At 58.3% G+C, this 14,137-nt stretch overlaps 1 protein-coding gene and 1 long non-coding RNA gene across 5 annotated transcripts in view; both read right to left on the reverse strand.

Annotated features, from left to right (window-relative positions):
• Positions 1-2,613, reverse strand: part of ABCA3 (ATP binding cassette subfamily A member 3) — a 29,877-nt gene extending 27,264 nt beyond the window's left edge. For 2 of the 4 annotated variants that reach the window (XM_072877576.1, XM_072877574.1), the window contains exon 1: positions 2,541-2,613. The gene's annotated coding sequence lies outside the window, so the exon portion shown is untranslated. The remainder of the gene's footprint in view (positions 1-2,540) is intronic. The other 2 variants (XM_072877577.1, XM_072877575.1) reach the window with 2 other exon arrangements.
• An 8,122-nt stretch (positions 2,614-10,735) lies between these two features.
• LOC140658931 (uncharacterized) lies at positions 10,736-14,064 on the reverse strand. Its single transcript, XR_012044929.1, has 3 exons — positions 11,562-14,064; positions 11,003-11,267; positions 10,736-10,792 (listed from the first exon to the last, which is right to left on the reverse strand). It is a non-coding gene; the product is annotated as an uncharacterized lncRNA (long non-coding RNA).
• Between the last annotated feature and the right edge of the window lie 73 nt (positions 14,065-14,137).

The raw sequence follows: 14,137 nt of genomic DNA on the forward strand, positions 1-14,137 counted from the left end.
CTCACCGTGACGGGAGGAAGAGTCTACTTAACACGTGAGCGCAGATTTGCCCTGGCCATCCCCAGGGAGGTCAGTGAGGAAGGAGACCCTCCTGCCTGCCTGCAACCCCCAGCCCAGACGGGTGGAAGCCAGACAGGTCCTCTCTGCCTGGCCGGCACCACCAGCCCCTGCCACGCTGCCGAGCGCAGCGCAGAGCCGTGCCAGATAACGTGGCGGCCGTGCCAGCTGCCAGCCTGGACCGGAGCTCTCCTGTGGATTTAGATGAGGACAGGCTGAGGATCGGCAGGGATCAGGCCACAGCATCCCACCTCCTGACCCACTTCCACACTGCCTCGTCGCCGGGAGCCGGCTGTCCCCGGCCGCTGTCTTAGTGGAAAGGGCCGGGCGAGCCAAGCAAAGGCCACGTGCTCCCAGGAGCTAGCAGTTATTTTAGAGCACTCGCCGCATTTCTGCTCTTCTGATGTCCCGTTCCCATAGAAACGAGGCCTGGAAATGGCAGACATTGCCTTTTTTTTTTTTTTTTTTTAATAAAATCGGCGTTTCTCCCCACCGACTTGCAGAGGCACTGTGTCATCCCTAGAAGATGAGCTGCAGACCCTGCCGGGTGCCTCTGTCTCCGTGGCTGTGCCAAGGACTGTGCGGTGCCCGGGGTGGTGGCATCATATCCCTGGCAAGGGCTGTCGGTGACCGGGTGCTTTGCACGCTGCCGCTGGAGTGGGAAACGCCTCTCTGCTCCCCGCAGCACCCATGCTGGAAATTAAAAGCATGAGCATCCATGGCAGAGGGAAGGATTTTTTTCGGCCAGCGTTTTCAGGAAGAGCGAGTGATTTCCGACGCCTGCAAACCCAGGAAGTCCCATCTCCTGCGGCCAGGTCCTGCAAAAAGCAACTGGGGCCGGTGGCCGCCAGACCAGCCATGGGTGTCTGAAGGCGTGCAGCCCTCACTGCTGTTTTTTCTTCCTCCTCTCGCCGTTCACAGAGATGCAAGCCAGACCATAAAAACCCTACCTACCGCAGCATGAGAGGTTGTGCAAACAGAGCAATAAAACTTTCTAGGAGGCTGCAAGCCCGGTGGGGTGCGAAGGGCTGCTGACCCAGCGCATGCACTGAGCACGCAGGACCCAGCGGCCTCATATCCTCTGCAAAACCAGAACTCCTTCAAGTCCGCTACGGAGCCGGTTTTTCCCCAGATGGGAACTTCAGGCCTCAAAATATAGAAGTAAATACAAACAGCGCTGGGGCTGGGTCCCGTTTGCAGAACCAGGGGGTCGGTTTTGTGCCCGGGCACTGCCCCGGAGTGAGGCAAGGAGGGGGCCGGTGGGCCTGGGGAGCCTGGCAGGCTCCTGGGTGACCAAATTGCGTCCACAACAAGCCCCCACGCTCGGGCAGCAGCAGGAGAGGAGGGAAGAAGCTGCTGCATCAGAGCTGGTCGGACCCTTTGCTTTAAAAACACTGTCGCTGGTTTGTCCAGAGAGTTTGCGGTTGCACGTAAGAAGCCAAACTCTGCAAATTCAGTGGCCTCATGGATTTGTCAAAGGAGCAAGGTCTGGAGCCCAGCGGGGGAGTTTCGCAGGAGCCCTCGTGCAAACCACCCCCTGCCTCTCAGCCGCCCAGCCCGGGCCGGGCTCGCTACCCGGGCACGTGGCGAGCCCACGGCAAACAACGCCCGGGTGAGCCCCCTTCTCTCGGGGGCTACCTGCGCTTGGGCCCCGCTTGCCGCGGGCCAAAAGCAGACACAGAAATAGCCTGTGAAGCGGTGTCTCCACATGCCGGAACCCCAAGCTGCGGCTTATTTATGCTCTCAGGCAGTCGTTCGTATCGGCAGTACCCGCTCGGCCAGAAGCCCCGGGGCGCAGCCGGGTGCCAGCGGGCGCTCGCTCGGTCACCGGCAGCCCCAGGAGCCGGTGTCCCGGCCCCACGGTGCAACGGGAAGGCGTGACCCAGGGCACCCCCCCGCCCCAGCCACGGCTGAAGATGACGGCCAGGCCGCCGCCAACGCGCAGCCCTTCTCCCGGCCGTCAGGGCCGATGCGGGCCCGTACGCGCATCCCCGGCGGAGGCTGGCAGGGGCGCGGCGCTGCCTGCGAGGCAGCCGGGCACACGGCCTCCTCCGGCCCGGCAACCCCAGGCCCTGCCCGTGTCCGCGGGGCGGGGGGGGCGGACACACGACGCGATCCGCGCCGGCCGCACCCGGGGACGGCGAGGTCTGAGCAACCCGGGGCTGCCCGGGCCGGGCTGAGCGCGCCCCGGGACCGCGCGGCCCCCGGACCCCGCGCAGGGGGCACCCACCGGGACCGGGCTGGAGCGCGGAGGCGCCCACGGCGCTGCCCCGGCGGCCGCAGCGGGCGGAGCCGGGCGAACGGCCCCGGCGACCGCCGCAGCCCCGGGCGGGGCCGCCCCGCCGCGGAAAGGCCGCTGCCCCCGCGCACCCACCCCGCCGCGCCGGCGCCCCCCGGGCCCCGCGCTCTCCCGCCCCGCCGGCACCCACCGCCCGCCGGCACCCCCCGGGCACCCCCCGGGCGCCCACTCCGCGCTCACTCACCGGGCCGGGCGGCTGCGGCTCCGGCTCCGGCTGCGGCTCCGTCCCGCGGCCCCGCCCGCCCCGACAGCCGGGACCCGCCCCGCCCCGCGCACGCGCCGCACCGGCGGGCGGGGCCAGGGCGCGCGGGAGGGGGGGGCGCGCGTCATCGTGGGAGTGTGAGAGAGTGCGAGTGTGAGTGTGAGTGTGAGAGAGTGTGTGAGTGTGAGAGAGTGTGAGTGTGAGAGAGTGTGAGTGTGTGAGAGTGTGAGAGAGTGTGTGAGTGTGAGAGAGTGTGAGTGTGAGAGAGTGTGAGTGTGTGAGAGTGTGAGTGTGAGTGTGAGTGTGAGAGAGTGTGTGAGTGTGAGAGAGTGTGAGTGTGAGTGTGAATGTGTGAGAGTGTGTGAGTGTGAGAGAGTGTGTGAGTGTGTGAGAGAGAGAGTGTGAGTGTGAGAGAGTGTGAGTGTGAGAGAGTGTGAGTGTGTGAGTGTGAGTGTGAGAGAGTGTGAGTGTGAGAGAGTGTGAGTGTGAGAGAGTGTGTGAGTGTGAGAGTGTGAGTGTGAGTGTGAATGTGTGAGAGTGTGTGAGTGTGAGAGAGTGTGTGAGTGTGTGAGAGAGAGAGTGTGAGTGTGAGAGAGTGTGAGTGTGTGAGAGAGTGTGAGTGTGAGAGAGTGTGAGTGTGAGTGTGAGAGAGTGTGCGAGTGTGAGTGTGTGAGAGTGTGAGTGTGAGTGTGAGAGAGTGCGAGTGTCAGTGTGAGTGTGAGAGAGTGTGTGAGTGTGAGTGTGAGAGTGTGTGAGTGTGAGTGTGTGAGAGTATGAGTGTGAGAGAGTGTGTGAGTGTGTGAGAGAGAGAGTGTGAGTGTGAGTGTGAGAGAGTGTGCGAGTGTGAGTGTGTGAGAGTGTGAGTGTGAGTGTGAGAGAGTGTGAGTGTGAGAGAGTGCGAGTGTGAGTGTGAGTGTGAGAGAGTGTGTGAGTGTGAGAGAGTGTGAGTGTGAGTGTGAGAGAGTGTGCGAGTGTGAGTGTGAGTGTCAGAGAGTGCGAGTGTGAGTGTGTGAGAGAGAGAGTGTGAGTGTGAGAGTGTGTGAGTGTGAGAGAGTGTGAGTGTGAGTGTGAGAGAGTGTGCGAGTGTGAGTGTGTGAGAGTGTGAGTGTGAGTGTGAGAGAGTGTGAGTGTGAGTGTGAGAGAGTGCGAGTGTGAGTGTGAGAGAGTGTGTGAGTGTGTGTGAGAGAGTGTGCGAGTGTGAGTGTGTGAGAGAGAGAGTGTGAGTGTGAGAGTGTGAGTGTGAGAGAGTGTGCGAGTGTGTGTGAGAGAGAGAGTGTGAGTGTGAGAGAGTGTGAGTGTGTGAGAGACTGTGTGAGTGTGTGAGAGAGTGTATGAGTGTGAGTGTGTGTGAGAGAGAGTGCGAGTGTGAGTGTGAGAGAGTGTGTGAGTGTGAGTGTGTGAGAGAGAGAGTGTGAGTGTGTGTGTGAGTATGAGTGTGTGAGTGTGAGTGTGAGAGAGTGTGAGTGTGAGAGAGTGTGAGTGTGAGAGTGTGTGAGTGTGTGTGTGAGAGTGTGAGTGTGTGAGAGAGTGTGTGAGAGAGAGAGAGTGAGTGTGAGAGAGAGTGAGTGTGAGTGTGAGAGAGTGTATGAGTGTGAGTGTGAGAGAGTGTGTGAGAGAGAGTGAGTGTGTGAGTGTGTGTGTGTGAGAGAGAGTGAGTGTGTGTGAGAGTGTGTGAGAGAGTGTGTGCATGCGCGTGTGTGGCAGTGTGTGTGTGTGAGCGTGCGTGTGTGCACACGTGTGCATCCCCTGTGTGCGTTAACGTGTGTGTATGACCCTGTGTGTGCGTTGCGGTGTGCACACCCGTGGGTGCGTATATTACTCCGTGTGCGCATTACTCTCTGTGCGTGCATTCCTGTGCACGCATGTTACTCTGTGTGTGCGCACGCACCCGGGGCGTTGCATGTATGCACGTAAGCGTGTGCGCGTCCAGGGCGCTGCGCGCCTGTGTGTGCACCAGGCGTTGTGTGTAGGCACGGGGGGGCGGGTGCGCATCGCACGGGTGCACAGAGGTGTGGGAATGTGCGCGCACACGCGTTCAGGGCAGCGCCCGTGAGCACGTGTCGCGGGGCAGAGCTGCACGCGCGTGCCCCGGCGCGCCTGCAGGAACACCGCTGTCTGTAGGGGAACACCGGAGTGGGTGTGCGTAAGGGGCTGCGAGTGTGCAAGGGGCCCGTCCGTGTGCGTGTAGGGGACTGTGCGTGTGCACGGGGCTGCACGTGTACGTGACACGGGCTCGCGGGCTCTGGCAGGGGCTGCAGGTGTGAGCGGCCGTGCGTGGCTGTGCTGCAGGGGCCATTTGGGCTGAACCCTCCCTGGATCCCAGTGCGTGGCCTGTGCCTGCCTGCCCGTCCGTCCGTCCGTCCCAATCCCGGACGGCCGCGCTCCGTGCCGTGCCCTGCCCCAGTTTTTGGGAGCACACGCCAGCTCCAGCCCCATGCGGCTGGGCACCGTGCGTGGGAACGCAGTGCTCCAGGCCACTCGGCTGCCAAGCGGCACCTTCCAGATAAGGATGAAAGGGCCGGCAGAGGAGGGGGCTCACGGGGGCCGGTGGCTGCCAGCCCTGCCCGGCCCCTGCCAGCCCTGCCCGCTCCCGCTGCCGGCTGCCAAGTTGGCAGGCGAAGGGGCTGGAGGAGCGAGCCTGGCTGCAGGTGCCGGGAACACCGAAGGGGGAAAGTTTGCCGTGGGCACGTTACAGGAAAGGGAGGAGGAAGAGGAGGGTGGGGAGAGGGGACGGGGACAGGGACAGCCACGGCTCGACACAGCTCTGCTGCGTAAACAGGGGCGTGGGGTCCCCCTCGGGTGGCTGCCTGGTGCTACGAAGTGCTCGGAGGGTATTTGGGGTGCCACGGTGACCCTCACCCCCTGCACGCCGTGGCAGGCAGGGGAGCAGGGCAGCCTCGAGCTGCTGCCTTTCTCCATGTGATAGAGAAGCAATTTTTGGGGGCTCCCCATTTAGATGAATGCTGCAGTGATGGCTTTGAGCGTGACTGCTTTGGACATGGTTTTCTCCTATGACCTTTTCACCTCTGTCAGTGCAGGGTTTCGTAGTCATCCGCTGCGCTCCGGCTGACCCCTGGGAGAGGAGAAAATAAACTAAGAAAGAGAACCAGGGCAAGAGTGAAGCTGTCTCAGTAAGGGAGAGAGGGAAGCAGCAATCAGCTGTAAAAATAGCCACCTACGGAGAGTGACGCCCCGTGATTGCACTGCCGGGACCCATTGAGCTGGAAGGGGGGACCGCGCTCACTGCCTGGGTGGCTTTGCTCCTGTCACTGGCAAAAGCTGAGGTTTGGCTTCCCAGGGCACCCAGAGTGAGTTACAACCGTGGGTCTGGCCCCATAACAGTCGCCCACTGGGTTTCTCCCTGCCGGTCATGCTGCTGCTGCTGCCCCGGACGGGCCGGCTGCAGAAGAAGTGTCCCCACTGGCTGGCCTGGGCTCAGGTCCCATCTCCCACTGGGCTGCACTGGGCGATGCACAGACCCGGCCCCGTCTGCAGAGCCACAGCTGGGAGCCGTGTCCCTGCACTCCCCTGGCTCGTTCAAGACACCAGCGGCGCTGAAGCCTGTCTGCCAGGGGCAACTGAGCAGCCACCAGGCCACAGCAAAGCTTTCCTGCTCGCACTCATCTACTTAGCGGCACCCAGCAAAGCTCATTACAGGGCTCAGAGGCAGCAAGGAGCCAACCTGGCTCAGCGAGTTGCCATCCCTCAGCAGAGCCACACGTGCACTTTGAAACGTGAATAATGCAGGTTGGCTGGGCGTGGGGATGGCGCGTGCCTTCTCACCGAGCGTGGTCTGGCTGAGGGCTCATCATCTCTTCATTTGCCTTCCCCCATCACGTGTCACCATGCTGCACAGCACCCTGCTGCAACCGCAACGGGAATGGTGTGATGAAGGTCTCACCCTGGGTCTGCACCCCAGCGCTCACCGCAGCTTGGGGACCCTGGGCCCATCTCAGGTCATGCCTGCAACCAGCTGCATAGTCATAGGTGACTATGGTCCTGGGGAGGATCTGGGACAGTCGGTGCCCGCGGTGACACGCCAGAGCCTCATGTCAGCCCAGGCTGAGCCGCCTGTCCGCACCCCTGCTCGAGCCTGGGTTTGATCCTCCCCAATTACAGCCGCCTCAGCTCTCCCCGTGACCTCCCCTGTTGCCTCATGCAGTTCCTCTCTGTGCCTGCCTTTGAAGGAAGCTGGGCGATTAGATCAAAACAAAAGTCTTGCCAAAGAAAGTATTTACAGGCTCCTCATGGCTCCTAGAACAGAAGAGGGAGATGTTGCAATGAGGCGCAGTGGCATCGCGGTGACTCAGCTTGCACCCGGGACGGGAAGCGTGCAGGAGACGTGGTGGCGGACTGAGCAGGGACACAGGAGAAACCCACAGGACGCTGCCAGAAAAGGGCAGCGGGGTGTCAGGCAGCTAGGGAGCGCTTGTCTGGGGCATGTCCCTCTGTGAGCTCTCCCATCACCGCCTCATCAGCATCTGAAAGGAGGAATCGGCCCCTGTGCTGGCAGGCCAAGCCTGCCAACCCCATTCCTGCTACCGGCTGGTGGCTTGGGTGTCCCCGAGATCACTGGATCACGCTGTTCTCCACCACCTTTCCTTGTTGGCTGTCATCACCCTGCATCTACCTAGGGGTTATTCCCAGGGGGCAGCCGCTGGGGCCACCCCATCACCAGCAGCAGGGATGCCCTGCTGTTTCAGACCGTCTGCCTGGTTCAGAAACCCCAGCCCTGCCCACCCCATACCTGGTTTCAGGGTTAAACCTGTTTTAAAGATGCTGGCTGGTGTCAGGAAACCAAATTACCTGCCCATTGAGGCAACGCCTCCCCTTCACCATCCCAACAACATCCAAAATGCAGGATGGGTTGGCAGAGGCGCTGCGGGGGACACATGCCGGCGAGTCCCCAGCGCAGCCATGCCAGCTTGAACACATGGCCCGGACCCATGCAGGGTGCGCGGGCTCCTCCTCTCAGCTCCTGCAGCCGGCAGCAAAATGCAGATGTTGGGAAGGGGAAGATTGCTAAATAATTCCTCCTTTGGTTCCTCTGCCTTCCCCACGGCCCTGCCGCCCCAGGGCAGTATCTGGGCAAGGACTTTGGCTGGCGTTCACCACCGCTATCTTTGTGCCACCACCTGTGTTGCTCCTTGCCCTCCATCCTAGCCTCCTGCTGCCCTGCTGCTCCCTGCGAGGGCAGGAGGGAGTGTGAGCAGGGCAGACACCCCGTAATGCCCGGTGGCACCTTCCTCCAGGGCAGCCAGCGGCGCGGGGACGTGCAGTGAGGGCTCCCCTGGACACCACATCCCGTGAGCCGCCAGGCCAGGGACAAACACACCGACTTCTGAGAGCGTTTCCCGTTTTGTCCTAGTTTCTTCCCACTCCTTAACTTTGCTGCGGTGCTGGATGGTGCAATCCTGGGACTGGCATTTTTTACCCTCGAGCACCACCACCCAGGAGGGTAATGCCGGGATGATGGTTCCCGTGAAAGTCGGGGAGCGGATCCAGCACCTTCTGCTCCCCCAGACTCGCCAGAAGAAGAGCCCTGCTCCTGCCTATCTCCCAGCACCTGTAGCACACGTGGCCATACAACCTCCCGCCCCGCTGCCGGGCGTTAGCAGCAGCCCAACATCAAGGGTTTGCTGCTGTAGAAGGGGAGTGCATGTGTGTACACAAATGCTCAAATCCTTGCCGGCCACGGGCAGAGGGATCTGCTCTGCAAAGGCAGGCGGGGTGGGAACAACCATTTTTCTTGGGAACATTGGCTGCATAAAAGCCGAAGGGAGGGGGGGTTCCCATCTGGTCTTATTCCAGGGAAAGATGTGGCCTTGTCACTTCCCAAGCAAGACCCTGAGGGTTGCTGCAGCTCGTCCTCCCTGGCACCTGCAGCGCCAGTGCAGTGGTGAAGAGGTTCGACTTAGCCTGCCTGCGAGACCACCGCGGGGGCTTGGGGAGGAGAGGCTGTTCCCCCACGCCCCGGGGGCAATGAAGTGACCTTGCTGCCTTGCCCAGGTGTGGGTGCTTGTTGGGGCAAGGACCAGATCTCTTGGGCTCTCTCCCCTCTGGGGGTGGATTCCCTCTTCCCTGCCCCCCCAAGGCATGCCAGCTTGCAGCCCCCCAGCCTTGGCTGCCAGGCTGGAGTCTCCCAGCTCTTCACTGGTGCTCAGGGGCTCGGCACGGCCCTCTGCTCCCGGGAGATGTGCAGGGAAGTCGGACTCCCCCTGCTGTGCTCAGCCACAGGAAGATTTCTGTGCACTGGGAAGGCTGGCAGGGGGGGAAGCTTTCCAGGATCCCCTGCTGCTCTTCCTAATCCCTGCCCTCATCAAACTGCGATTTCCCTGGCAGAGCTCTGCAGGGAGCTGGCGCAGTCTCTGGCTGCACCAGCGTCCTGCAAAGTGTTCCCGGGGTGTCCCTGCTCTGTCCCTGTGTCCCTCCTGGGGAACTCAGCGCCCTTGATAGACCCTGGTGCACCACCGGCATTGGGAGACATGGCTGGAAACATCTGCTACCACTGCTCCTCCGCGCCCGGCTGAGCATCCTGCTGCGGTTGGAGAAGTGGCGGATGGAGCTGGGGAGGCAGCACAGACCGGGCTCTGCCGGCACTGCCCAGCTGCTGCCCGAGGGCAGGCTGGTTGTCCCTTCTCCCCGGAGAGGCAGCTGGTGTCCCCGTGGCCGCTTCCCGTGGGCGTGCAGGCAGCCCTCCCGCGCCAACAGCCAGCACCTCTTAGGGCTGCTGGATTGGAACCGGTGGTTTGGAGCTGGAAGGCTCCCGAGGCCTCTCCCAGGACTGTAGCACCACTGTGCAAGAGGCATCACTTCACTTCAGGATCAGAGAGGTGTGTAAATGCAAAGGAATAGCCTCATTTCATTAAGAGCAACTGAAGAACTGGCAGCTTTGGGTGCTCTGTCAAGCTCATAGCTCTCTGCCAGCACATAAATCCGATAAGTCACGTGCTTGGGCTGCTGGCAGCCATGCTGGGAAGCGAGGGGTGAGATAAGGGAGACACAACTGAGCCGACAGCAAGGAAATCCCTGAAGGGAGGAGACAGGGATCTTTCTGTTGCCACCCCAGCTGCCTGCACATTCCCAGTGGGCACAGCAAGCGCAGACCATCCTCAGCACACAAAGGCCAGAGGGAGACGGGTCTTGTCCTAAAAGTTTAGACATTTCCCTCTTCCAAGACCAAGGGAGAGTTAAAAATTCACCTAAAACACTGCTTTAGCGGAAGCTGGATCCAGGGCAGGCACTGCCACCAGCTCAGCAAGGGTGGGCAGGTTGCTGGCTATGTGGGTTGGATTTCAGCTTAGAAAAAAACTAGAGAAACTTTTGGGATAGAGGGAGCATCTCCAGGAAAGATGAGCTCTGGCTAAAGGAAAACAGAGCTGGGGCGCTAGCCCTTAAAATGAACACCATCATAGGAGGGGTTTTAAATCGAGGACAGCGGGTGAGATGAGTGGGCAGTGGGGTGGGGAATGATCCAGAGGTAAATGCATAACTCTGTCCCTTCAATAAAGGAATGAGAAAAGTCAGAAAAAAGGGACATTAAAAAAGCAGGCTGCCAGGACAAGATCAAATGCTCTGTGATGGCTGCAATCCTGGCGGGGAGAGGAGAGCAGCCTGTTTTAGATGAGGATAAGGCATTGGGAAACCCCAGGGTGCAGTGATGGGGACAGCCCAGGGACAAGGGTCGAGAAGAAGCTGGTGGAGGGCTGCTGTGTGAGCAGGGCGAGGGGAAGCATTGGCTCAAGGGAGGAAACCGGCTACGTGCATCAGGAATCCGAAAGAATCCGCAGGGAGTGGACCACGAAACACAGCAGATGAACAGAGGAGGGCATTAGGGCTTGCCTATGAACCACCCCGAGAGGATGGGGACAATACCCCCAAAATGCTAAGGGAGGCTACGAGGCTGTGAGAGCAAGAGACCACTGCTTGGGGAGACCTGAGGAGGGGAAGTGTCACAGCAAAGCCATCCTAAATGGGTGCATCTGGAGCCCCCAGTTAGAGAACCACAAGAAGAGGCATCCCCTGAGCCATAAACTGGTGTAGTCAAGGGTGAAAAACCTCTGCAGGCTTACCTATCCTTGCCAGAAGGAACTACATAAAATAAAGAAACTGGTTGGAAGAAGTGAAAATCAAATACAGAGGAAAATACTTGCCAACAACCGGGAGATACCGTCTAGCCAGTGTGGATGTGTGGCTCCTACCAAAAGAGAACCCCATGCAATACCACGGTGAACCTGCAGGAGGATGGTTTAACAGCAAAGCAAGCTAGCCAAAATACAAATAAACAGTAAAACTAAAATGAATAAAATGAAACAAAATAAAAACTCTTCAAAACCTGGCATTTTCTTTTTCCAACCAGGAAACCAGCAACATGCAAAACCCCCAGCAAGTTAAAAACCTCATTCACACAGATTAAAATGTATTTTGAGCATTAATTTGCTTACCACGTAACAATTAACACCAGTGTATTTTTGCAAACCCATCAGAAGCAGGAAGCCTGCTGGAAAGCCGCTGTGGCTGGCGGGGGACTGGGCTGGCACACGCTCGGGGCAGAGCCCGCACCCGCAGCGGGACGCAGGCAGCAGGTCCCCGACCTCCCCAGCACCAGAGAGGGAGGTGGCAAACGCCAGGCTAATTTTTAGGAAGGGCTCCACAGGGATCCAGGAAACGCTGGGATCTTAAACCTGGCTTTGGTACCAGGCAAATTTGCTGAAAGATGGAAGAAAAAATGGCATTAGAACATGTATGAATAAACATGCAATGCTGAGACAACATCCGGCACAGGTTGGGGGAGGGAAGTCTTGCTAGAATTACATGGAAGATGTAAATAATGGTGAATCAGATGATATATAAACACAGATTTTTGCAAAACTTTGACAAAATCTCTCTCCAAAAGCTCTTCAGGACGTTAATGTGGATTAACAGTGAGGTTTTGCTTGTAAACTAACTGCTTAAAAGTTAGGAGACAAAGGTAGGAATAAATGGACAGGATCTGTGCCAGACCTGTGCAAGTCAATACATGCATAAAAGCAGATCTCGCTGATACTAGACAGTGTTTCGACGGTCAAATCCAAAGCTGACTGTGAAGAGCTGGAAAGGAATCACACAATGTCAAGCAGCTGAGCAGACAGACATCAAATGCAATTCAATACAATGAAATTCAAGGCAATGTAAAAGTAACCCTATGTGTATGCAGCGATGGGCTCTAAATGAGATTTGTCATTCCGGAAAGAGATGCTGGAGTCCTTGCGGGTGCTTTGTCTGCACACTCTGCGTTGGTAACCAACAGAAAAGGGCATTACAAAGGAATTGCTGGGATTGCTGTGATGTGCGAGCACGGCTAGGGCAGCTCGCAGAGGACAGGGCAGTGAGGCAGAGAAGCAGCTGAGCAGGGGGATGGAGCAGCTCCCACGGGGGAGACTCGGTGCACGCCACAGCCTGGCAGGGCCACAGGGAAGGGACCTGGTAAGGGGTCGCTAAGAGGGGAAAAAGGGAAGGAATATTTTCATTTCCTAGAGCAGAGCTCCAAAGAGCACCACAGGGCTGGACCTGGTTTAAAACGATGGGAAGCACTCTTCAAACCGTGCATTACCATGGTGTGGGAGGCTGCCTCTGCTGCGGAGTTCAAGTGTGCAAATGGATTCAAAAGGGAACAGGAGAGCGTGCAGAGGGTTGGTTTGCCAGGGCTGTGGCAAGTCCAGGATGCCCCCAGGCCACTCCTGGCTGAAGAGGACAAGGACAAGATCCCTGTTGCTTGCTCTGACTCAGCCTTTAAATGGTCCCAGGTCTCCCCACCCTGGTCCTACCCCGCTGTGGCTGCACTGGGCACACCAGCTCGGTGGCCCTTCCCCAGTGTCCAGAGCCTGGTACCTGCCCCAGGACCAGCCCCAGGTGCTCCCCAATTCCTTGCCTCCCTCCTGCATGCTCTGACAGCCCTTTGGGACACCAGTGGTGCCTGAGCAGCTCTGGGCTGGGGGCTCCCACGCTCACTCGTGAGGCTTGAGAGCCTAAAGGTTCAAAGCAGCAAAGCTTGACCTCGGGGCTGCTCCATTCTGCTCTCCAGGTCTCCCTCTGCAGCCCAAAATCCAGGCTGGTTTTCAATGCCCGAGGCAAGAAAGAGAAAGCAAATTCTCGCTGAGCTGAGACAAGGCGAAGGTGCAATGCCCACGGCCACAATCCCCTACAGTGTATCTGCAGGCACCCAGCTCGCCCTGCCGATGCAAATTACCAGTTATGAAGTGAAGGAAATTGCTATCTATTTCCCCTTTCATCCATTTATTATGGCTTTCTTTTTTATTGCTCATTATTACTTTCAATATGCCAGTGAAGTAGGGTGGGGGTTTCTCTTCTGAGATGGTAGCTTGGTGGCTCTTAGAAATAAATCTTAAAGAATTGTCCTTTTCCACAATTTTCTGTCTTGCCTTTTCCCATCACCGTTTTTTCTGAGTTTTTCTTGTCTTTATGGGGTTTAACTTTTTAAAGCACCATGTATTTCTGTTTACTGAATGGATTATTCTCTGCCCAAATTGAATGTAATCAGGTCATGATCATTGTTCTTTAGGCAACTACCAACAAAATTATAGAGCTATGATCATGAATTAACACCGTTTTTAAAAGTTTTAAAAAAACAAAACGGTAACTGCAAGGCTTAATAAATCATTGCTGAAACAAGGCATTCACAGCGGTGCCACCAGTCACCATGGAGGGCTTTAGCACTTAGTGAATGTTAGGAACACATTCTGGTGTTTGGAGGGACTGGGACAGGGCGACCAGCCCGTGGCAGGATGAGTTCTGTGCAGAATATCTTGTCCGGAGACGCATCTTCCAAGCCCCAGAGCTCTGTGGTGGGCTCAGTCACAGGGCTGATATCCCATATGTTAATTTATTCTACCTTCTGCTGCCGCTCTCCTCACCATCCGCACACCGCGCTCATTCCTCATTCCCTACTAAGCTTTTGTGAGGACAACTGCCACCACTTGGCTCTTCATCGCATGAACTGTTGCCTTCAGTTGCCCCTCGCTCCCGTTTGCACCCCACGGCCGTGGTGTTCGGATGGCTCACTGGGACAGGGTTTGAAAAGCAACGTCGTTACACACAAAACGTTCTCTGGGACACAAAACTCCGGTCCCCGCTGCGCACGCCTTACCTGCCCCTTCTCCCCCAGCCGTGGGGCCCTGCGTGCCGGGCGTCTTCCCCAAGCAAAGCTCCGTCTCATCCCTCCCGAAGGGAAAGGTCCAAGCCTACCTGTGGTTCTGCTGTGGCAATATATTGGTGCCTGCTTGAGGTCTGTAGGCGTACAACGTACGTAAGGGATGGTACATGCTCACGCATACACTGAACGCAGTTACCCCTCCTGGCCCTGTGCCGCTGATTAGCACTCATTAACTCGTGAGAACCTATTCCGTAGTCCTAAGGTGGTTTTTCAGTAGCTTGCTGATGTCGTGTCTTAAGCAACAAACGAAGCGCGGGACGGCGGAGGGAAGCGCTGGGGACACCTCCCCCTCCCCCTCCCCCTCCCCCTCCCCCTCCCTCTCCCTCTCCCCCTCCCTCCACCTCCCGCTCCCGCCCGAGGGAGCCCT

Source organism: Ciconia boyciana, chromosome 13, assembly GCF_034638445.1.
Source record: "Ciconia boyciana chromosome 13, ASM3463844v1, whole genome shotgun sequence".
In the NCBI taxonomy this organism is placed as follows: Eukaryota; Metazoa; Chordata; class Aves; order Ciconiiformes; family Ciconiidae; genus Ciconia; species Ciconia boyciana.